This window comes from Pan paniscus, chromosome 9 (genome assembly GCF_029289425.2).
Source record: "Pan paniscus chromosome 9, NHGRI_mPanPan1-v2.0_pri, whole genome shotgun sequence".
NCBI classification, from domain to species: Eukaryota; Metazoa; Chordata; class Mammalia; order Primates; family Hominidae; genus Pan; species Pan paniscus.
In genome coordinates this window covers 39,826,426-39,850,024 of record NC_073258.2, presented here as the reverse complement: position 1 = coordinate 39,850,024, position 23,599 = coordinate 39,826,426, and the positions used below count along the sequence as shown (strand labels likewise).

Below are 23,599 nucleotides of genomic sequence, written 5' to 3'. Positions count from 1 at the left end.
CCAGCCTGGGTGACAGAAAGAAACCTTGTCACACACACACACACACAAAAAGATTGCTTTAAACCAATAAAAAAGACAAAACCAAGTAACATTACGGACAGAATCACAAAGGTAAAGACGTCAGCAAAAATTTCTCATTGGAAAAAATACAAGTGAGAAGACAGAAGCAACCTCCTTAGAGTACTTAATGAAAACAATATTTAAACATAGAATTATTTATCCAGTCAATATATTATCCAAGAAAGAAGGGACAAAAAAAAAGAAAAAAATAGACAAATTAGACTTTATAAAAACATAAAATTGTGTGGATCAAAAAACACTATCAACAGAGTGAAACGCAACCTACAAAATGGGAAAAATGTTTTCGAATCATATATCTGATAAATAATTAATATCCAGAACACAAAGATAACTCCTAATAATCAACAATTTAAAAAGTCAAAGATAGACAAACGAATTGAATAGACATTTCTCCAAAGAAGATATACGAATAGCTAATAAGCACATAAAAGAGGATCAACATCATTAATCATTAGGAAAATGAAAATCAGAACAACAATGGGATACCAGCTTACTACCATTAGCTTGCCTGCTATAAAACAGGCAAAAACATACAAACCATAAGAAATAAGTATTGGCCAGAATATGGGAGAAGTTGGAACCCTTATGCACTGTGGGTGGGAAGTAAAATTGTTCACTCACGTGTGGAAAATAGTACAGGAATTTTTCTTTTTTTTATTATACTTTAAGTTTTAGGGTGCATGTGTACAATGTGCAGGTTTGTTGCATATGTATACATGTGCCACGTTGGTGTGCTGCACCCATTAACTCTTCATTTAACATTAGGTATATCTCCTAATGCTATGCCTCCCCCCTCCCCCCACCCCACAACAGGCCCCAGTGTGTGATGTTCCCCTTCCTGTGTCCATGTGTTCTCATTGTTCAATTCCCACCTATGAGTGAGAACATGTGGTGTTTGGTTTTTTGTCCTTGCGATAGTTTGCTGAGAATGATGGTTTCTAGCTTCATCCATGTCCCTACAAAGGACATGAACTCATCATTTTTTATGGCTGCATAGTATTCCATGGTGTATATGTGCCACATTTTCTTAATCCAGTCTATCGTTGTTGGACATTTGGGTTGGTTCCAAGTCTTTGCTATTCTGAATAGTGCCACAATAAACATATGTGTGCACGTGTCTTCATAGCAGCATGATTTATAATCCTTTGGGTATATACCCAGTAATGGGATTGCTGGGTCAAATGGTATTTCTAGTTCTAGATCCCTGAGGAATTGCCACACTGACCAAAAAAATAAAAATAAAACTACCATGTGATCCAGCAATTCTATTTCTGGTTATTTACCCAAAAGAATTAAAATGAGGATCTAAAATAGATATTAGTACACCTGTGTTTAGAACAGCATTACTCACAATAACTGAAATGTCTAAGTAACCTAAATGTTCATTGATAGAAGAATGAATTAGCAAAATAAAGTCTGTACATAAAATCAAATATTATTTGGCCTTAAACCTGAAGGACATTCTGCCATATGCCACTACATAGACAAATGTTGAAGATATTATACTAAGCAAAATAAGATAACTGCAAAAAGACAAATACTGCATGATTATCCTTACATGAGGTAATGAGAGTAGTCAAAATTATAAAGAAAGAAAATAGAATGGTGGTTGCCAACATACTGGGAGAGCAAGTAATGAAAAGTTATTATTTAATGGATATGGGGCTTCCATTTTCTAAGATAAAAAATATTCTGGAGACGAAGAATGGTCTTGACTGCATAACAGTATGAAGGCACTCAATGCCACTAAACTGCACACTTAAAAAATGAAGACATTAAATTATGTAAGTATTTTATCACAAGAAAAATTATGTGTTGGGCAGGGAAATAAGGCACAAAGAAACCTATTCAGGCAAGGAAAAGTTTAGAAAATGTGTCATCAACTCTCAGACAACAAGAAATGCTGGCAGAAATCTTTCAGTTATAAGAAAAATATCAGAAACCTGGATCTACACCAAGAAATGAAGATCATCATAAACGGTTAATTTTTTAGGTAAATGTCTGAGCAAAAATCAAATCTAAGAAAACTGACTAATTAAAAATTGTACCAGTATGCCATAGAATTTATATCATATGTAAAATTTAAATGCAATCATAGTACAAAGGACAAGAGGGGAAATATAAAATTATATTTATGGCTCATAAATTTTGATGTTAATGTATAACTGTAAACACTAAAGCAATCCACAATACACAGAAAGAAAAACAGTTTCAACTAATGCCAACAAATTGATAAAATGAAATGATAAAAAAAAAAAAAACCTAACCTAAAGAAAGCAATAACTCTGGGCAAAGGGAACAAAAAGTAATGGGGAAGAAGAAAACAAAACAAAAAAAGAATAAAGCATTTAGTCTGTCAATATTAATAGTATTAAATATAAATGCTCAAAATATCCCCATTAAAAGACAGAGATGTACAGATTAGATGAAAAAGACCTAACATTGTGTTACCTTCAAGAAATTAACTTTGAATTTTAAGATGAAAATCAGTTTAAAAAGATGCAAAAAATACAAATGCTGCTGCAACTAATCAAAACCAGCTGAGAGGCTGAGTGGCAATAGTAATATGAGACAAAGTGAATTTCAGGATAAACAATATTATTAAGGCTAAGATAATTTGGTAATCATAAATCAATCAATAAAAATTAGAAAAAAGTAATTTTTTTCATTGAAAAAATCTTAAAAATCAAAGATGGACAAAGGAGTTGAATAGACATTTCTCCAAAGATATACGAATAGCTAATAAGCACATAAAAGAGGATCTACATAATTAATCATTAGGAAAATGAAAATCAGAACTACAATTTAGTTAGCGTTTCTAAACAACTGATATGTCAATGCATCAACTTAAAGGAATATGAGACAGCATTTTGAGCTTAGTGGAAATAAAAATGAAAATGAGTTAAATAAAGCAAGGTGATTATTTAAAGGAAAAATCATAGCAATAAATGTCCATAGTAGGAAAAAACAAAGTCTCAAATCAGTGACATTATCTTCTAGTTTTAGATCCTACAAGAGGAAATGAAAATAAAATAAAAAGAATTGACTTGCTATATAAAGCTACAATAATGAAGACAATGTGGAATAGAAAAACAGATAAATGGAATAAAATAGAGAGCCCAGAAATTGATCGTTATGAATATAGTCAACTGATCTTCATCAAAGGAGCAAAGATAATACAACAGGGAAAAGACTGTTTTTTTTTTTTCAACAAATGGTATTAAAACAACCGTAAAACTATATGCGACAAACTTACAATTTAAAAAAATCTAGACACACGCTTTATACCCTTCATAAATATTAACTCCCAATGAATCAGAAGCCAAATGTGACCACAAAACTACAGAATGCCTAGAAGACTACTTATGAGAAAATGTAAATGTTATTGGGTATGGTGATGCATTTTCAGAGGTGATAACAAAGGCACAATCCATTTTAAAGAGAATTGATACTCTAAAATTCATTAAAATTAAAAACTCTGTTCTTTGAAAAACAATGTCAAGACAACAAGACAAGCCACCAGCTGGGAAAAAATTTTAACAAAAGACATATCTGATAAAGAACTCATACAAAATACAAAATAAAGATTTAAACTCAACAATAAGAAAACAATCTTATAAAAGTGGAACTTATGTCTATACAAAACCCTGCACTCGAATGTTTATATCTACTTACTTACAATTGCCAAAACTCAGAAGCAACTTAAATGTCCTTCAATAGGTGAATGGATAAACTAACTGTGGTATATTCAGACAATGGAATATAGCACAGGGCTAAAAAAGATGATGAATCAAGCCATGAACAAACACGGAGGAAATGTAAATGCATATTACTAAATGAAAGAAGTCAATCTAAAAAGGCTATATACTATATTATTCCATTAGACATTCTGTAAAGGGCAAAACTATGAAGAGAGTTTAAAAAATAATCAGTGGTTGCCAGAGGTTAGGCACAAGGTAGGTATGACTAGGTGGAGAATAGAGGATTTTTAAGGCAGTAAAGCTACTACTCTTTATGATACTATAATGGAGAACATGTCAATATACATTTGTCCAAATCCTTGAAATATGCAACATCAAGACTGAACTCTAATATAAAATATGGACTTTAGGTGATTATGATGTGTCAAGGTAAGGTGATCAATTGTAACAAATATACCACCTTGTGGAGAGATGTTGACAATGGGAAGTGTACACCCATGTGAGAATGCAGGGGACCTGGGGAAATCTCTGTATCTTCAGCTCAATTTTGCGTGAAACTAATACTGCTCTAATAATAAAATTTCTTTTAAAAGAATTCAATTTCCACAACCAAAGTAACAAGATATTAGACACCTACTGTAACCTACATCAAAATTTAAAACACTATAAATGATCTGGGAAAACTAGATATCTACACGCAGAAGAACGAAACTAGGCCCCTATCTCTCACCATATACAAAAATCAACTCAAGATAAATTAAAGAATTAAATGTAAGACGCAAAACTATAAAGCTTCTCGAGGAAAACATAAGGAGAAATGCTTCATAACCTTGGTCTGGGCAAGAACTGTTTTGGATTAAAAGTCGAAAGCACAAACAACAAAAGCAAAAATAGACAAATGAGACCACATCAAACTAAAAATTTTCTGCAAAACAACAAAAATAACACAAACAATCAACAGAGTGAAGGGACAACCTGCAGAATGGGAGAAAATATTTGCAAACTATGCATTCGACATGGAGTTAATATCCAGAATATATTAAAAAATCAACTTAATAGCAACAAAACAAACAATCTGATTTTTAAAATGATCAAAACAACTGAATAGACATTCCTCAAAAGAAAATATACAAATGACAAGCAGGTATATTAAAATATGCTCAACAGTCCTAATCATCAGGGAAATGCAAATCAAAACCACAATCAGTTATCACCTCACCCTAATTAGAATGGCCATTATCAAAAAGACAAGAAATAACAAATGCTAGTTGTGGATGTGAAGAAATGAGAACACTTATATATTGCTGGTGAGAATTTGAATTAGTATAGCCATTATAAAAAACAGAATGGAGCTTTCTCAGGTAAAAATAGAACTACTATATAGTCCACTAATTTCACTCCTGGGTGAAATATATATCCAAAAGAAATAAAATCACTGTGTTTAAGAGAAACCTGTACTCGCAAGATTATTGCAGCACTATTCACAATAACCACAATCTGGAATCAACCAAAGTGTCTATCAACAATGGATGAATGGATAAATAATATGTGATATATACGCAATGGAATATTATTCAGCCATTAAAAATGAAATCCTTTCATTTGTGCCAACATATATAAACCTGGAAGACATTATATGAAGTTAAGCCAAATACAGAAATACAAATACCATATGATCTCACTTACTTGTGGAACTTAAAAGAGCTGATCTTATAGAGGTACAGAGTAGAATAATTGTTACCAGAGTCTGGGGATAGTAGGGTGGAGGAGGGATGGGGAGAGTTTTCATCAATGTGTACAAAATTTCAGATAGGAGGAATAAGTTCTAGTTTCTATTGTCAATAGGGTGATTGTTGTTAACAGGTCTATACTGTATTTTTCAAAATAACTCCAAGAAAGGATTTTGAATGTTCTCACCACAAAGAAATGATAAAAGTTTGAGGTGATAGATAAGCTACATGCTCTGATTTGATCATGACACAATTTATACATGTATTAGAATATCACATTTTACCACATAAATATGTATAATTTTTATGTACCAATTAAAAATAAAACTTAAAAATTGATTTAGTTGTTAAAATCCTTCTCATAATAAAGCCACCAGTCTGAGAGTTTTATGATTTAGTTCTATCAAAAACTCCAGGTATAGATACATAAAATTTTATATACATAGAAAGTTTATTATAAAGTTAGATATACAGTTGTGAGTTACGTGTCATTAAGCAATTTTCTTGCTGTGTGAATATCATAAAATGCACTTACACAAACCTAGAGGTTATAGCCTTCTCCATACCTAAGATGTATGGTATTGCCAACTGCTCCTAGGCTCCAAACCTGTAGAGCATATTACTGTGCTGAAGACCGTAGGCAATTATAAGACAATAGTAAGTATTCGTGTAAAAAGGTAGTGTAAAATACGGTATTATAATCTTATGGCACCATCATGGCATATGTGGTCTGTTGTTGCCTGAAATATCATTTTGTGGTGCTTTATTATGCTTAATAAACATTGAGATTTTTCAAAAATGTAACAGTAGGACTTTCTCTCTCTTTCTCACACACACACACACACAAACACACACACACCCCACATACTCAAAGATTAATGATAAGTGTTGATGAGGATGTGAAGCAACAGGAACTCTCATATATTACTAGTGGAATTGTAAAATGGGGTACAACTCTTTTGGAAAAGTTTGCTTCTTTTTTAAAGTTAAATTGGTATCTACCATACGACACAGACATTCCACTTCCAGGTATTTACTCAAAAGAAATAAAGATATATATTCATAGAAAGATTATAAGTAAATATTCATAGTCAAAAAGTAGACAGGACCCTGTCTACTTTGAGCACTCGCATATTGTGCCCTATACTTATATATTGTGCACCCCCTCATATTTATATGTTGAAGTTCTAGCCCTCAATACTTTAAATATAATTGTATTTGAAGATAGGGTCTTTAAGGAAGTAATTAAGTTTAAGTGAGGTGCTTAGGGTAGGTCGTAATTCAAGATGACTTGTGTCCTTATATGAAAAGGAGATTAGAACACAGAAGTGCACAGAGGAAATACCATGTGAAGACACAGAGAAAAGACACAGGTGGAAGCCAAGGAGAGAGAGTAACGACACATGTGGAAGCCAAGGACAGAGACCTTAAAAGAAATCAACCTTGCCACTACCTGAATCTCTGACTTGGCCTCCAGACTGTTGGAAAATAAATTTATGTTTTTTAAGACTTCTAATCTGTGCTACTTTGTTGTGATAGCCCTAGAAAATGAATGCAAATTCATTAACAGATAATGAATTAAAAAATGGGAGGTTGCCTATATAATGCCCTACTACTCAGTGATAAAAAGAATAAGTCATTTACACATGCAACACTGTGAATGGATGAACCTATAAGTAATTTTTTTAATAAAATAAGCCAGATGCCTCTCCCAATTATATTGTCCATTATTCCACTTATAAAATTATAGAAAATACAAACTACTCCATAGTGACATTAGGCTGATACTTATGGGAATTGGAATGGCAAGGATGGTGTCTTAATCCATTTTGTGTTGCTACAACTGAATACCTGAGGCTGGGTAATTTCAAAAGAAAAGAGTTGGCTCATGGTTCTGCAGCCTAGGAAACTCAAGAAGCATGGCGTCAGCATCTGCTCATCTTCTGGTCAGGGTCTCATGCTGCTCCCACTCAACACGTAAGCAGAAGGGGAGTAGGCCCGCGCAAAGAGATCCCATGGCGAGGGAAGTAGTTAGACGTTTTAGCAACCCACACTCACAGGAGCTAATCCATTCTCCAGACAGCAACAACTTACTCATCCCCATAAGAAGGCACTAGTCTATAAATCTGTAAATGAGGGATCCACTCCCATGACCAAAATACCTGCCACTAGGCTCCAGCTCCCAACACTGTCACATTGGGGGATCAATGTGTTTCTCATTGACAGTGTTTCCCATTGAAATGTGATCCCTCAATATGATCAAATTTGTTTTAGTGGAAACAAATCATATGTAAACCACTGAAGACAGGTTGGAGGAATTACAATGTGCACAAGTTTTATAGGTATGCATATGTGGGAATATCAAATGGTACACTTTATACATGTGTATTATTAATTATACTTCAATATGATTATTTAAAATAAGAAAAAAGAACAATGTTACATTATAAGTAGTACATAGTAAACACATTTTAAAAATTTTCCTGTTTTCAGAAGTTACGCTATAAACAATAGAAGTTTCACGTGGTGTTTATAAAGGGATAGAATATTTCCCAATTTAGAGATAATGTTTCTATAATTTATCCACTGCATCTATTTATCTAATTTTTGATATTTTTCCCAAAGAATATGTACCACTTGGTCTGCTGAAAAACGAAATGAAACAAAATTGTTTTCCCTTCCAAATATTAACTACAAACTCTTCTTTGTTTTATAATCAAGTAGAGAAATGTGTTAGATTTGAAAAAAGAATTGACCTCTTTTTTCTGTTTCTATTCATTTTTTCCCACCAAGTCTTAAAATGGTGTAAGAGGCAATGAGGTTAAATATGGTAAAAAGATGGTTACAGAATGTGAGAAAATTTAAAAAACCACTCCTGAATTGTCAAAACTTCTTAGAAAGAAAAATAAAAAAAAAGAAAGTGTGAAGAAATGAGACCAATGTTATTCCTCCAGAGAGCTCATTTTCCTTTGCAAATATTTTATGAATGCCATGAAATTAACTGATTTAAGTGAATCTTCTTCTAGAAGGTTATTACAAAAACTTACCATTCTACTTTCTTATCTCTATTTCACTGAGCTTCCCTACTGTGTTTAAAACTATGTTGTTATTACTATATGGCCACTGATGTTAATAGACAGTACCAAATTAAGAGGGCAATAATTTTATTAAGACTATTTTGAGTGTATTAAAAAGTATACATTTAAAGTATTTGGGAAACTTGCAATGATATTTGATCACAGCAGAAAATTCTTATCTTGAGGATAATGCTTCAATGTCTATTTCCATCTAACTTTTCACTGCTATTTCTCATCCCTCCCCTTTTATACATAGGAGAAAAATAGGATGCATCTGAACAAGTTATATTTTGTATCTCCAAAAACACTCTTGACTTTCTGGTATGTCTGTCTCATTAGTTCTTTACTAGTTAATGTTCTCTTATTTTTCAAATCATAGGTTTACTATCATCCTAAATCTTTCATAGGGCATCCTAAATCTCCCACTACTTCCTGCCTAGACAGAATTAATCACTCATCCATCTGCACTCCCATGAATATGTTAAGGCATTTAAATTCAACATATATTATTTAATAAGTGTCTGTTTTATATCAGGAGTTTTTTTTTACATATACCTCTTCTCACTAAAATGAAAGCTTGTAGAGATTAAGAAGTATGCCATTCTTTTTGTATTCATGACACTTAACATAGCGCCTGAGATTTAGTATCGATTAATGCTTACTGAATTAATCCATTTATATGACCTTTGAAATATTGTTATTCTGGACTGTACCATTCTGCTCAGATAACTTATTCATCTAATCACTAGGCTTCTTTGCAAGATTCCTTAGTTAAAATAGTTCAGTTTCAGTGTAACAGGTATCAAGTGAAATATCTAAAGGAATATATATTCCTCCTAGGAGAAACAACATATGTAAATCACATTTTCTGTTTATTATAAGAAGATTGACCTCTATGTATGGGTATTTTCACAAACCTTCTATTACCTTTTATGAAGGACTTCACTTTTAGAGAATCATGATAGCATATTGGCTCAGCTACAGAGTTGAAGTCAGAGAAAAATGTATTCGGATGCCAGTTATATGACTTCGTGTTGTGTCTTGTGTAAACATGTTTGCAAGCTATTTTAACGATCAGAAATTAATTTTACTTATTAGGAAAAAAGGACAATACATTCTTTCCTTTATTGATGTAAGCACTAAATGAACTATGTATGTAAGATGCTGATAGAGAAGCTGCATGTAGCAAGCACTCAAATACTTTAAAAGAAAATATCTATTTACCACTGCCATGTGTCCAGCTATAAATTTGTAGTCTAGCTAAAGAACTAAAACGTGTTCACAGAAAACTGTTAAATAGAAACACACCATAGGTAAAACCCATCTGTAGAGGGAAATTCATAGATCAAACTCAAGATACCCCAGCAATGTAGTGATGCTATATAAATCTCTCAATCCTCTATCATGAAGATTTAAAGTCAAAACGATAAAAAAACCAGCATATCTAAAATTAGTGACTAAGGAACACATAATAGATAAAGAAGTAAATTAAGGTAACAAAAATATAAATGGTCTTGAGTACTTTTTTAAAACTAAAGGTAAATTGTTATCAGCTTAAAATTGTCTGCTGTAACTACAAAACTCTTTATGTTAGCCCATGTTAACCGCAAAGAAATAAGTGACACAAATGATAAAGAGGAAGGAAACAAAGCTGAGGACCACAGAAAACTGTCAAACCATAGAGGTAAACAACAAGAGAAGAAGAAAAGAACAAAACAACTACAAAATAATCAGAAAATGATCAAAATAACCAAAGTGAGTTCTTATTAATCAATATTAACCTTGCATGTAAATGAATTAAATTATTCAATTAAAAGATAGAGTGGCTGAGTGGATAAAAAGCAAGCAAACAAACAAACATAAAAACAAGACCCAACTCCTTGCTGCCTGCAATACTCACCTCACCATTAAAGGCAAACATAGATTGAAGTGAACGGATGAAAAAAAAATTGCATGCAGCTTTTGCAGCTGTATTTAGATCAAATTTAAAAAAGACTTTAAGTAAAAAAATTGTAAAAAGAGAAAAGGTTAATATGTAATGATAAAGCGATCAACTCAACAAGCAATTACAATAATTATAAATATATGTACCCAATACTAGAGTACCTAGATATAAAGCAGGTTTTTTGAAAATTAAACAGAAACCCACCAGTAGAGGTAAATTTATAAATCAAACTCTAAATACCCCAGAATATAATGGTGCTATATAAAAAATTGACAAGCCTTTAGTGAGACTAAGAGGGAGAAAACTCACACAATAAAATCAGAAATGAAAAGAAGACATTAGAACAAATATCACAGAAATACAAAAGACAATAAAAAGCTATTATGAACAACTATACACCACCAAACTTGATAACATAGAAGAAATGGATAAATTCCTAGATACACACCGCCTACCAAGATTAAATTATGAAGAAATAGAAAATCTAAACAGACCAATAATGGGTGGAGAAATTGAAGCTGTAAAAAGTAGTATTTCAGCAAAGAAGATCCCAGGACTTGATGTCCTCACTCTTGAATTCTATCAAACATTTAAATAACTAATAACAATTTTCCACAAACTGTTTCAGAAAATTAAAGACAAGTTAATACTTCCAAACTCACTTTATGAGCCAGCATTACACTAATTCCAAAACTGGATAAGAACATAAAAAACAAAATGGAACCTATAGGCCAGTATATTTCATAAAAGTAAATGCAAAAATTATCAACAAGATACTAGCAAACTGAATCTAAGTGTGCATTAAAAAAGATAATTCACTATAATTAAGTGGGAATCATTCATGGGATGCAAGGATGGTTTAACATATGTAAATCAATGAATGTTATATACTTTATTAAGAGAAAGAAAAACAACCACATGATTATTTCAATAGATGCAGATAAAGCATTTGACAAAATTCAAAATTGCTTCATGACAATAACTTTAAACAAATTAGGTATAGATGGTATGTACCTCGACACAATAAATGTCATACATAACAAATCTGAGACTTGCATCATAGGGAATGGGGAAAAGCTAAAATCTGTCCTAAGGCCAGGAACAAGATGAGGATGTTCCCTTAACCATTTTGTTCAATATACTACTGGAAGTCCTAGCCAGAGTAATTAGGCAAGAGAAACAAAGACAAGGCATATACATCGGAAAAGAAATAAAATTATCCCTGAGTGTAGAAAATTTTATCTTGTATATAAAAAAAATAGGCTTCAGTAAAAAAAAAACTGTTAGAACTAATAAACAATAAAGCTGCAGAATACAAAATCAAAATAAAAATTAGTGTTTCTATATAGTGTTAGTGAACCAATATGAAAAAATAATCAAGAAAACAACTTCAGTTGCAATAGCTACAAAAAATTATATACTTAAAAATAAGTTTAACCAAAGAGGTAAAAGATCTCTACATTGAAAACACTATGAAATTTTTACAACAGGGGATACGAAGGGACACAAAGAAATGGGAAGGTAGTCTGTGTTAATGGATTGGAAAAATTAATATTGTAAAAATGACAATACAACCTAAAGTGATCTGCAGATTTAATGTAATCCTTGTCAAAATACTGGCAACATTCTTCACACAAATAGAAAAACAATCATAAGATTCATATGAAACACAAAGGACTCAAAAGCCAAAGCATTCCTGAGTGGAAAAAAACAAACTTGAGACATCACACTATTCAACTCAAAATATGGTACAAAGCTATGGTAACAAAAACATCGTGGTACTGCAATGAAAGCAGACACACAGACCAATGGAAAGGAATAGAGAGCTCAGAAATAAATCCATACATTTATAGCCAAATGATCTTGGACAAAGGTGTCAAGAACACACTTGGAGAAAGGACAGTCTGTTCAATAAATGGTACTTGGAAAACTGGATAATCACACACAAAAGAATATAACTAAATCCCTATTTCTCGCTACTTACAAAAAATTTACCTCAAAATAAATTAAAGACTTAAATGTAAGACCCCAAACTATGAAACTACTCAAAGAAAACATAGGGGAAATGTTTCAGGATATTGGTCTGGGCAAGGATTTTTTTTTATTTTTTATAAACATGTTTTATTTATTTTGCTTATACCATCAGAGCTGAAACTACTGTCTGTCATTTTTGTGAAATGGAAATCAATCTAAAACACATACTGGTGCCTTTCAAAAGATAGCAACTGAAAAGGGCGGTAGCAGCAGGCATTTGGTATATTTTCCTTTTAAAAAAAAGTTTTCAAGCAGAAAGAAGAACATGTGACCAAGAGTGTTATGATTATCCACTAGAGATTTTCAGTCAGTACCTGTACCAATTTAGGTGACAATACTGGACAAGGATTTTTTTGAGACCTTAAAAAAGCACACAACCAAAGCAAAAATAGACGAATAAGATTGTACAATAGAAAACTTCCATTCAGCAAATAAAATAATTGACAGAGTGAAGAAACAATAACTTCAGAATAGGAGAAAATATTTATAAACTATACATGTATTCCAAGGGGTTAATATCTAGAATATATAAATAATGTAAACAGCTCAAAAACAAAATATGAAAAGACCCAATTAAAAAATGACCAGCAGGTACATAAAGCATTCTCAATATCACTAATTATCTAGAAATGTAAATCAAAACTGCACTGTGATTGCCACCTAACTCCAGTTAAAATGGCTATTCTCAAAAAGACAAATAAGTAATAAATGCTGGCATGGATGTGGAAAAGTGAACATACACACTGTTGGTGGGAATGTCAGTCAGTATAGCTATTATAGAAAACAATATGGAGATTGCTAAAAAACTAAAAATGAAAGTAACATATGATCCAGCAATCCCACTACTAGATATATCTCTAAAAGAAATGAAGTCAGTATTTTGAAGAGCTATCTGCATTCCCATGTTATTGCAGGAAATGGAATCAACCTAAGTGTCTACCAATGGATGAAAGGATTAAGAAAATGTGGTATATATGCACAATAGACTACTACTTAGCCATGGAAAGAATAAACTTTGTCATTGCATAAACCTGGAAGACATCATGGCAGGTGAAATGCACCAGACCCACAGAAAGGCAAACCCAAATGATCTCACTTATATGTGGAATCTTAAAAAAGGTGACACATAGAGACAGAGTACAACAGTGGTTACCAGGGACTGAGGGAGATGGAGGGGAGGATGAGGAAATGTTGGTCAATGGATACAAAGTTACAATTTAATAGGATTAGTAAAATATGCGGTGTTCTATTGCATAGTGTGGTGACTATGGTTCACAGTAAAATAATGCATATTATAAAATAGCTACAACGGACGCTTTCGAAGCTTCTCACCAGAAAGAAATGATAAATGCATGAGGTGATGGATACACTAACTATCCTGATTGAATCAATTAACAACCTAGGCATGTATGAAAATATCAAATTGCATCCCATAAATATGTACAATTATAATGTGTCAATAACAAATAGTACAACATAGGGTTTGACTATAAAATATATTGTTTTTCAGGAATATGGTACCAAATAATTTCACAAAAAGGTGATAAAATTGTGAATTATACAAACCTGTTTTTCATTTCAAATGAGGTAGTGCAAAAGATTCACGTATGAGAGCCAATCCACCTGAGAGATTTGACAGAGAGGGAGAAAACCAGGTTGAATCTAGTAAAACATAATACTAAAACAAAATAATTGAAAATATATTTTCCTTTTTTTCTCTCTCTGAATCCATTGGGAATATTTTGATTTTAAGCACGTTAGACCAAGTCTATTCAGAAAATACCTTTGTTGTGTTGGCTGAGTCCTATCAGTTGATGTAGGTAAATGTCACTGCCACCAACTTCAAAAGCATTTACTAGCTATAGTCTTAGAAAGCCGTTTATTATCTTTTTGATTTAGGCTGCCTGTGTCTGAGCCATGTTCTGATATAATTCCTAGAGGAAATTAGGCTAACAAATAACCATAAACAAAAATGAATTCCTATTTTCTCAAGTTCTAACCTACTGATTCAAAAGAAAGTTGATGATGCAAAAAGATATTTTGTTTGTCTGTTTATTATTCAATATTTAATCAAGTATTTAAAGTATATGGAATTTGATGTGAGTGTTTCTAAAAATAGTTATCAAGATCTTGGTCATTGCTATGCAAAAGAAAAGCATCCTAGGAGGAAGGAAAGAGAGATGATGCAACTTACAACTGACATATTTCAATTTTTACTGATTTCCACTAAATGTAAATACTCTTGGAGATATTAACATATAGATTTGTTTGGATAAAGTTTAAAATAGTAATTTTTATATTTCTCCTTATATTTCATCATCTTTGGTTTCCACCTTCTGGTAAGTAGCTGTCTACTCATTACCTCGCTTCAAGGAAGATACGTGACTAGAAGGAAAACTGACGTTAAATGTAAGACATGTCCCTCATTGACTATTGTTTCCAAAAACCCAAACCTGTTATGAAAAACATGTCTTTATGCACTAAAATGTTTAACAATAAACAGAGACATTTAGAGGAGCAGAGGATAGGACAATAAATCTTGTTCCAGAACAGTGTCCTCAAGAAGGGACCCAACTTTAGCCTGAGGGCCATGTTGAGGACTTAGGGAGGTCAAATCCTGGGCATAAGGATTCCTAGCCTCACTGTATCCCAAGCGTGGCACAGAAGCAATAGATGTAGTGGTCCTGAAGACCCATGTAACCTGGGACAATAAGAAGGCCTCTCCTGTGCTTCCACACTACCTCTTTACATCCAGGGTACTGGAGTTCCAACAGTGCCTGAGGCTGGAGTCCTCTGTAAGTACAGAAGTATGAGAACTCAGATTCCAAATCAGATTAACTGATAAATAATTTTTTTGTAAATTTTTTGAGCTATATTTCACTGCCTGCATAGACAGTCATTTTGTACTTTCACAATGAAGAGTTTTCGCAGTTTTAATGTTTCCTTATGGAATTCTTGCCTTGGATATTGATGTTCTATTATCCTACCTAGAAAACTGATAAAAGGATTGGTGCTTACCTGCCACCTGCAGAGTAAGCTTCTAACTTTCCATTTAGGGAAATCAAAATAGATACAGTTTTTCTCAGTATATGTGATACATTGACTCTGATGACTGTAAGATTAAGGCATTTTTCAAGAACAAACATGGAAGTATGTAAATAATGAGTATATAGTTTAGAATTAACAAATGCAAATATTACAAATGCAAATACTAAAAAATGGGTGTGAGGTAGTAATTAACCATCCCGAGAACTCTATGTGACAGGTACTGTGCCACTGATTATTCCAGAAAATTAATTTACTACAAATATCCCACCCTCTATGTCAGAAATGTTCTTCTCCTACTTATTGGTGTAGCTAGCTGTTGCATCCCTTTCACATTTTAATGCAAAAGGCACATTCTCGATGAGGTCTTTCCTGGCTACCTTATCTAAAATTGCAATTCCTCTTCACCAATGCTTCTTACTCCTGTTCTGTAATTAATTTTTCTCCTTAGCAATTATAACTACCTAACATACTGTATATTTTATCCATCTTGTTTATTAAATGTCTTATGCTTCCAGAGGCAAATATTTTGACTCTTTTGTACAATCCTGTATCCCAAACCCTAGATCCATGTCAGATACACTATAAAAGCACAAGTAGTTATTCATTTGTTGAAAAAAAACTAATTTTTCAATGAATCACAGAAGGAATAGAAGTTAATAGTTCTCATTTTGCCAGATGAGAAAATCAAGGTTAACATAAATTCTGTAATTTACCCAAGGTCACACAGTAAACTAAACTTTGAGTAAAATTTGACTCTAATGCTTCCACTCTTGTTACTATGACATCCTTTCATCTATTTAAAATAAAATCATTTTGTATGCACTTATGCATTAAGCTAGATGCTACGGAATAGAAGATAAATAGGTGACCAAGATACTACCTTCAATATTGAGTTTGCATTGTAGTGAAGGAGACTGGATAATAAAAAGAACATTTCAATAAAGAGACAGGTGTATTATGGCAAGATTAAATGTATACTGATACAGTGAAGGAAATCTTAAGCTATACAGTTAGGGGGCTTTGAAAAGCTTTTAGGAGTAAATTATGTTTGAGCTGAGACCTGCAGAATGGGTGAGAGAAAGGGAAGACAAAGAAGGCAGAGAACAGAAAGTTAAGGAGATAAAGAGGAGTGAGCAGGTGCAAGCTCAAGTAAGGAGAGCGAGTAGCTTGTTTTTTTATAGACTAGCCCAAAACCATGACCACATGGAGCTACAAAGGCCTGGGTTTGATTGGTAGAAAAAGAAAAACATTCAATAATTACACTATGAAATAAGTAAAGGCCATGTTACCAAGTTTTTGCTAGAAGGAACCCATCCTATAGAGTAAAGATGAAAATGAAAAAAAAGAAAGAAAGAAAGCATGCGACAACACGTTTGGTTTATTGCTGCTTTAATAACTTCAAATCCCCACATTTTGAAAATAGGAAGTTAATTCCCAAATATCTTTAACTACCCTTCCCTTCAAGCTTGAGTATTCAGATTAGGAGTTCATGATTTTATTTAGGAGAATAGACTCCTTAACATGATCTCTGTCGAGGAATCTACTTTCTATACAAATTATAGTGTTTTGCAGATGTGTATTAGTTATACATTGCTGCATAGCAAGAACACGACAAACTTGTGACTTAAAATAACATACATTTGTTACTGCATAGTTTCTGTGGGTTTGGAGCCCAAGCATGATTGACTTTGGTCTCCAGGTAATGGTTTACTTAGAGTCTCAAAAATTTTCAGTCATATTTTTGGCTGTGGCTGTGATCTGAGCCTCTATCAGGGGACTTATGCAGTTGTTCGCAAAATGCATTTCCTTGCAGGTTACTAGGTGAAAGACTTAATTTTCTTGCTGACTGTAAGCTATAGGTGATCCTTAGCTGTTAGCCATGTGGCCCTCTCCATATGGCAGTCCACAATATTTGAGCCTGCTTCTTTAAAGTGATTCAGGGAGAGAAAATCTCCTTGCAAGATGGGCACTACAATTTTATGTAATGTAATTTTGTATTTGTGATTACAAATATACATCATCTTTTCTGAATTCCATTGCTTAGAAGCAGGTCATAGGTCCAGCACACAGTCAGTGAGAGAGTTGTACACAAAGGCATGAATACTAGAAGATAGGACCCTGGAGGTCATGTGAAATTCTATCTTCCTAAGGAGGTTTCTCTGTTAAACTTCAACGTGGTGAATTGCTAATTATTCCCCTTCACAAAAATGAGCATGTGGATGGCTCCATCATACAAATTAGCTTCTGCTTCAGAAATTCAGTAGCAAGTACATCTCCAGGTAAAACTGCTTCACAATGCCTTATCTGCCATACAGCTGAGCCTGATATGTTTGACCAATGTCTAGGGATAAAGTTAGTCTCATTTCACCACTGATTAGAATCATCGAAGTTCAGGGGATGCTGTAAGTTCAAAACCTGTTAATAAATGAGAATATCCCCATGATTTTTATGACTCCTCAACTTGAAGCTCTTCTTCTTTACTAATTATGATTTATTTAGGCAAGGAAAAGCTTAGCAGACTTGGGAACCAACTGTGCTATGTAGTTATGTAAAAATTGCCAGTGAGAGGAGGTCAGAAGGGAGAGCAGGCAGCAGGCTTTCCCCAGATTATGTAAGAACTTTAATCCACGAAGACCTCATAGGCAATTGTTCTGTAAAATGACATCCAAACAGTTGTAACTGACAACAGCTATTTTATTCTTGACATCAATTTCTGAAAACATCACCTGCGAAAAGTTCAAAATTTAGCATTTCCTATTGTTTTCCTTTTTCTTTGAGTGTTGATGTGAAAAGTGCTATTTGGGGAAAAGAACAAATACTAATGACCTCCACATGAGATCAAGGGATGCAGAGGATGTAGGGGGCAAGGATGTGGACATGGGAATCAGGAGATCTTTGCACTACTTCAGGCAAACTATGACTCCCAGAAAGACAATTAATCTCTTTGGGCCACTGATTCTGATGTGTACACCATGAGAGAAACAGATGCTTCTGCCTAATGCTTTGATAGTTTATGAGGAGAAAGTAAGGCATCAGTTACTAAAAAAATAGAGAGAAGGGTTTTTACTACATTCTCTCCATTTAATTCTTTATTGTTGTCTTGGGGTAAAAAGAGAATAAAATAAAAAGAAAGAAAGAACATAGTGTTTCCAGAATTGAATATGATTATAAAGCTTGGCATTGTAAGGCCATGTCTTCAATTTGTTATGGTAATACATTTAGAAAGCAAATTAGTCTAATTCAGTAAATCTCAAATTACTTCTCCAGTCCAAAAGAACCACCTGGGTATCTGCCAGGAAGGAGATGACCAGATTTCATTTCCAGATGTTCTCTATTAGAAGGTCGTGAGTGGGTCTCCGTAATCTTCATTTTTTACAAGTGCCCACTAATGCAATCTGATGCAGCTTTTTCCTAGACTTCCTTTTGCAATACCTTACCAAAATTATAAGAATTCTGATCCCTACCTCTTTGATTTCTTCCCCATGCTCCAAAAGGGCCCTTACGCAGACTGTTCCATTTGCATTGAACACTCTCTACTCTCCCTTCCACACTGTTCTGACTTACTTAGATTATCTTTCAAATTTCATCTTAATGTCAGTTTCTCCAATAAAGTTCTTCCCACTGCCCCGACTAGTTTAATTCAATCCCTCTTATGCATTTTATAACTATTTACTTCTTCATAGCAATTATCATAATTATAGTTAGTTAATATCTGCATAATTGTTTGTGTTATGTCTCTCTCCTCACCAGCATATAGGATTCTATGAGGCTAGAGACTGTGTTCATTTGGTTCACTGAGCCTGAAGAAACAGCTTGACCATAGTAGATGCATTATAAATATGTGTTGAATAAAACAAAGAAGGAAGGGAGGGAGGAGGAAAAAGACAGCATAATCAATCAAAAATATGTTCTGCTTCAGGAGTTTGGGAGAATCCAAGAGAGGAACAAAATGCTAAATTATTTAAAGTGATATCCAAAGATCAAGCCTATATGAATATATCACAGAAAAATCTGAAAACATTTAGCTGTCCTCTAAAAGTTTCAGCTGAAATCATTTTCTGCAAACTGAATATATTCCAACATGATTCTTCTAAGAAATTATTTAGGCTTTTATATATTTTGAGGATATAAGTTCATTAAGAGAGCTGTAAATTATGATTTAATTTTATTCATAATTCATAAGAATTATTATTATCTAAAGAGTCACAAAGCACAGAAAAAAGTTTGATCAATAAGATTATTTAGAAATTATTAATTCATAAATTAAAATGGCAAATAAACCCATTAGAAAAATGTCATTAAAAAGTGCTCAGTATTGATGAAGGTAAAACCCATGTCCATTGATTGGGTATTTGCAGTGTGAACTCTCTATTTCTCGCTTGACAAGATCATAACCAATAGGGGTGGTACCAGACTTATAAGGGTTCAATTTGTAATATTTTGACTTTATGATGGGTTTTTCAGAGTTTATTAAAATGTAACCCCATCAAAAGTCACAAGCATCTATGTTGTTGGTAAGCTACTGAAAAACTCAGTTGAAGTGAAAAAATGTAAAAAAATAATAAATATGTGCCTTAAATGTTTTATTTTAGCCTAAAACAAAAAAGGTTATTTATTTAACTACTCTGTTGATGTAGAGTCAAGTCTTCCTTGAATGTGTCTGCTGATAGAAATCTGTATACTCTTTCTTGCCAATAAAATAAACAACAACAACAACAACAAAATCCATTTAATGTATCTTCTACGATTTCCAGTATAGGTTTCTTAAGGTGAAGTTGAAGTTTTTAAACCCCTTTAATTGAATCCAGTACAAAATATTTGTAGATGTTTATGACCTTTTTGTTTTCTAAATAATTTTTACTCACCTCTTCCACATCTATTCTGATAGCGATTTTGCTTTAGATGGCTTACCCTTATAAAGTCAAAATTATTTAACAGTTTGCATAAAAACACAGCTCTTTTTCCCCTTGCATTTATATTTAATCAGAGTAAGCATTGTATTGATTATAATAACAAAAGGAACAAATATGGGGAAAAATAAAAACCACAAGTTACTCTTGACAAGCACACAATTTAAATAATAAACCTGGAATTGTGGAGGCTGACTTTAGGGAAAACCCCTGAATCCTGGTCCTATTGTGAAGGGAGAGTGTTCAATGATTTGATGAGTTAAGTGGAAGTCAGCTAAGACAGTCTCTATAACTTAAACGTCTACTGCAGTGTTTCCCGGAGTGTTGATAAACTGCATATTTATAAACCTAAGACATTTCTGTCATCTTTACCCAACAATATTGTCTTACTAAATAAAAAGTCATAGTCTTATATTGAATCCTAAGCTTTTTGTTTGGATCAAAACCCGGTAACCTCACATTTTTCAATTTACAAATGATACCATTGAGGCAAGTGGAGGTACCCTTGACACAAGGACCATTATGAGAAGGTAAGCAATGAGGTAAGATAGGTGTATTAGTCTGTTCTCACATTGCTGCAAAGAACTAGGTGAGACTGGTTAGTTTACGAATGAAAGAGGTTTAATTGACTCACAGTTCTGCAGGCTTAACAGGAAGCATGACTGTGAGGCCTCAGGAAACTTACAATCATGGCGGAAGGCAAAGGGGAAGCAAGCACCTTCTTCACAATGGTGGCAACAGACAGAGAGAAGAGGGAAGTGCCACACACTTTTAAGCAATCATATCTCACAAGAAGTTACTATCACAAGAACTGCAAGAGGAAAATCTGCTCCCCTAATACAATCACCTCCCACTAGGACTTCTCCGATTTCATGAGATTTGGGCGGGGACACAAATAAAAACCATATTCCGCCCCAGCCCCTCCAAAATCTCATGTCCTTCTCACATTGCAAAATGCAATTATGCTGTCTCAACATTCCCCCAGTCTTAGCTCATTTCAGTATTAACTCAAAATTCCATGGTCCAAAGTCTCATCTGAGACAAGGTAAGTCCCTTTCTCATATCAGCCTGTAAAATAAAAAAAAGCAACTTAGTTACTTCCAGGATACAATGGGAGTATAGGCTTTGGGTAAATGCGCCCATTCCAAATGGGAAAAATTGGCCAAAACAAATGACTATAGACCCCATGCAAGTCAGAAACCCAGCAGGGCAGTCATTAAATCTTAAAGCTCCAAAATAATTTCCTTTGACTCCATGTCTCACATCCAGGCCATGCCAATACAAGAGAAGGACTCCAAAGATCTGGGCATCCTGCCTCTGTGCCTGTGCTGGGTACAGCCTCTATTGCTGCTTTCAGTGCCTTCAGGCTGGCATTGAGTGCCTTCAGCTTTTCCAGGTTCACAGTCCAAGCTATCAGTGGATGTACCATTCTGGGGTATGGAGGATGGTGACCTTCTTCTCACAGCTCCACTAGGCAGTGCCCCAGTGGGGATTGTGGGGTGGGGGGGCACCAACTTCACATTTTCTCTCTGCACTGCCCTAGTACAGGTTCTCCATGGGAGCTCTGCCCCTGCAGCAGACTTCTGCCTGGACATTCAGACATTTCCATACATCTTCTGAAATCTAGGTGGAGGTTCCCAAACCTCACGTCTTACCTTCTGCACACCTGCAGGCCCCAAACCATGTTGAAGCTGCCAAATTTTGGGGCTTACATCCCCTGAATCAGTGGCCCAATCTGTACCTTGGCACCTTTTAACTATAGCTAAAGCTGGAGCAGCAGTGACACAAGGTGCCATGTCCTGAGGCTGCACAGAGCAGCAGGGACCTGACTCTGGTCCGTGAAATCATTTATCCCTCCTAGGCTCCAGAACTGTGATGAGAGGGGCTGCAAAGAAGGTCTCTAAAATGCCCTAGAGGCATTTCACCCATTGTCTTGGCTATTAACATTCTGCTCCTCTTTACTTATGCAAATTTCTGCAGCTGGCTTGAATTTCTCCACATAAAATGGGTTTTCTTTCCTACTACATGGCTGGGCTACAAATTTTCCAAACATCTATGCTCTGCTTCCCTTTTAAATATAAGTTCCAATTCCAGACCATCTCTTTCTTCGTGCATATGAGTGTACAGTTTTAGATACATCCAGGACACCTCTTGAATGCTTTGCTGCTTAGAAATTTCTTCTGCTAGATACCCTAAATTATCTCTTTCAAGTTCAAAGTTCCACAGATCTCTAGGGGAGGGACAAAATGCTACCAGTCTCTGTGCTAAAGCATAGCAAGAGTGACCTTTATTCCAGTTCCCAAAAAGTTCCTCATCTCCATCTGAGATCACTTCAGCCTGGACTTCACTGCCCATGTTACTATCAGTATTTTGGTCACAACCATTCAACAAGTTTCTAGGAAGTTTCAAACTTTCCCACATCTTCCTGTCTTATTCTGAGCCCTCCAAACTGTTCCAACCTCTGCCTGTTATCCAGTTTCAAAGTCACTTCCACATTTTCAGCTACTTTTATAGCAGTGCCCCATACTCCTGGTACCAATTTCCTGTATTAGTACATTCTTACACTGTTGTAAATAACTACCTGAGACAGCGTAATTTATGAAGAAAAGAGGTTTAATTGACTCACAGTTTTGCAGGCTTAACAGGAAGCATGACTGGGAGGCCTTAAGAAGCTTACAATCGTGGTAGAAGGTGAAGGGCAAGCAAGCAAGTCTTACAATGGCAGAGGAGGGAGAGAGCGAGAAGGGGAAAATGTCACACACTTGTAAACCATCAGATCTCATGAGAACTCACTCACTATCTGAGAACAGCCCATGATTCTATCACCTCTCACCAGGCCCCTCCTCCAATTCAACATGAGATTTGGGCAGGGACACAAATCCAAGCCATATCAATAGACATATTTATACTGTTGCATTTGGGACTAAGTGTCGACAAGATATTTGGAGGGGCACATAAAAATGTATTCAAACCATAGCAACCTGAAAGCCTGTATTTGTGATTAGTTAACAACTCCAGCCATCATTTTTCTTAAGAGTGAAATCAAAACCAACAGCAACAAAAATAGTTAAAT

General features: G+C 34.3%; 1 pseudogene; it reads right to left on the bottom strand.

Annotated features, from left to right (window-relative positions):
• Positions 1-22,322, bottom strand: part of LOC130540628 (large ribosomal subunit protein eL8-like) — a 106,757-nt pseudogene extending 84,435 nt beyond the window's left edge.
• Positions 22,323-23,599: the final 1,277 nt, after the last annotated feature.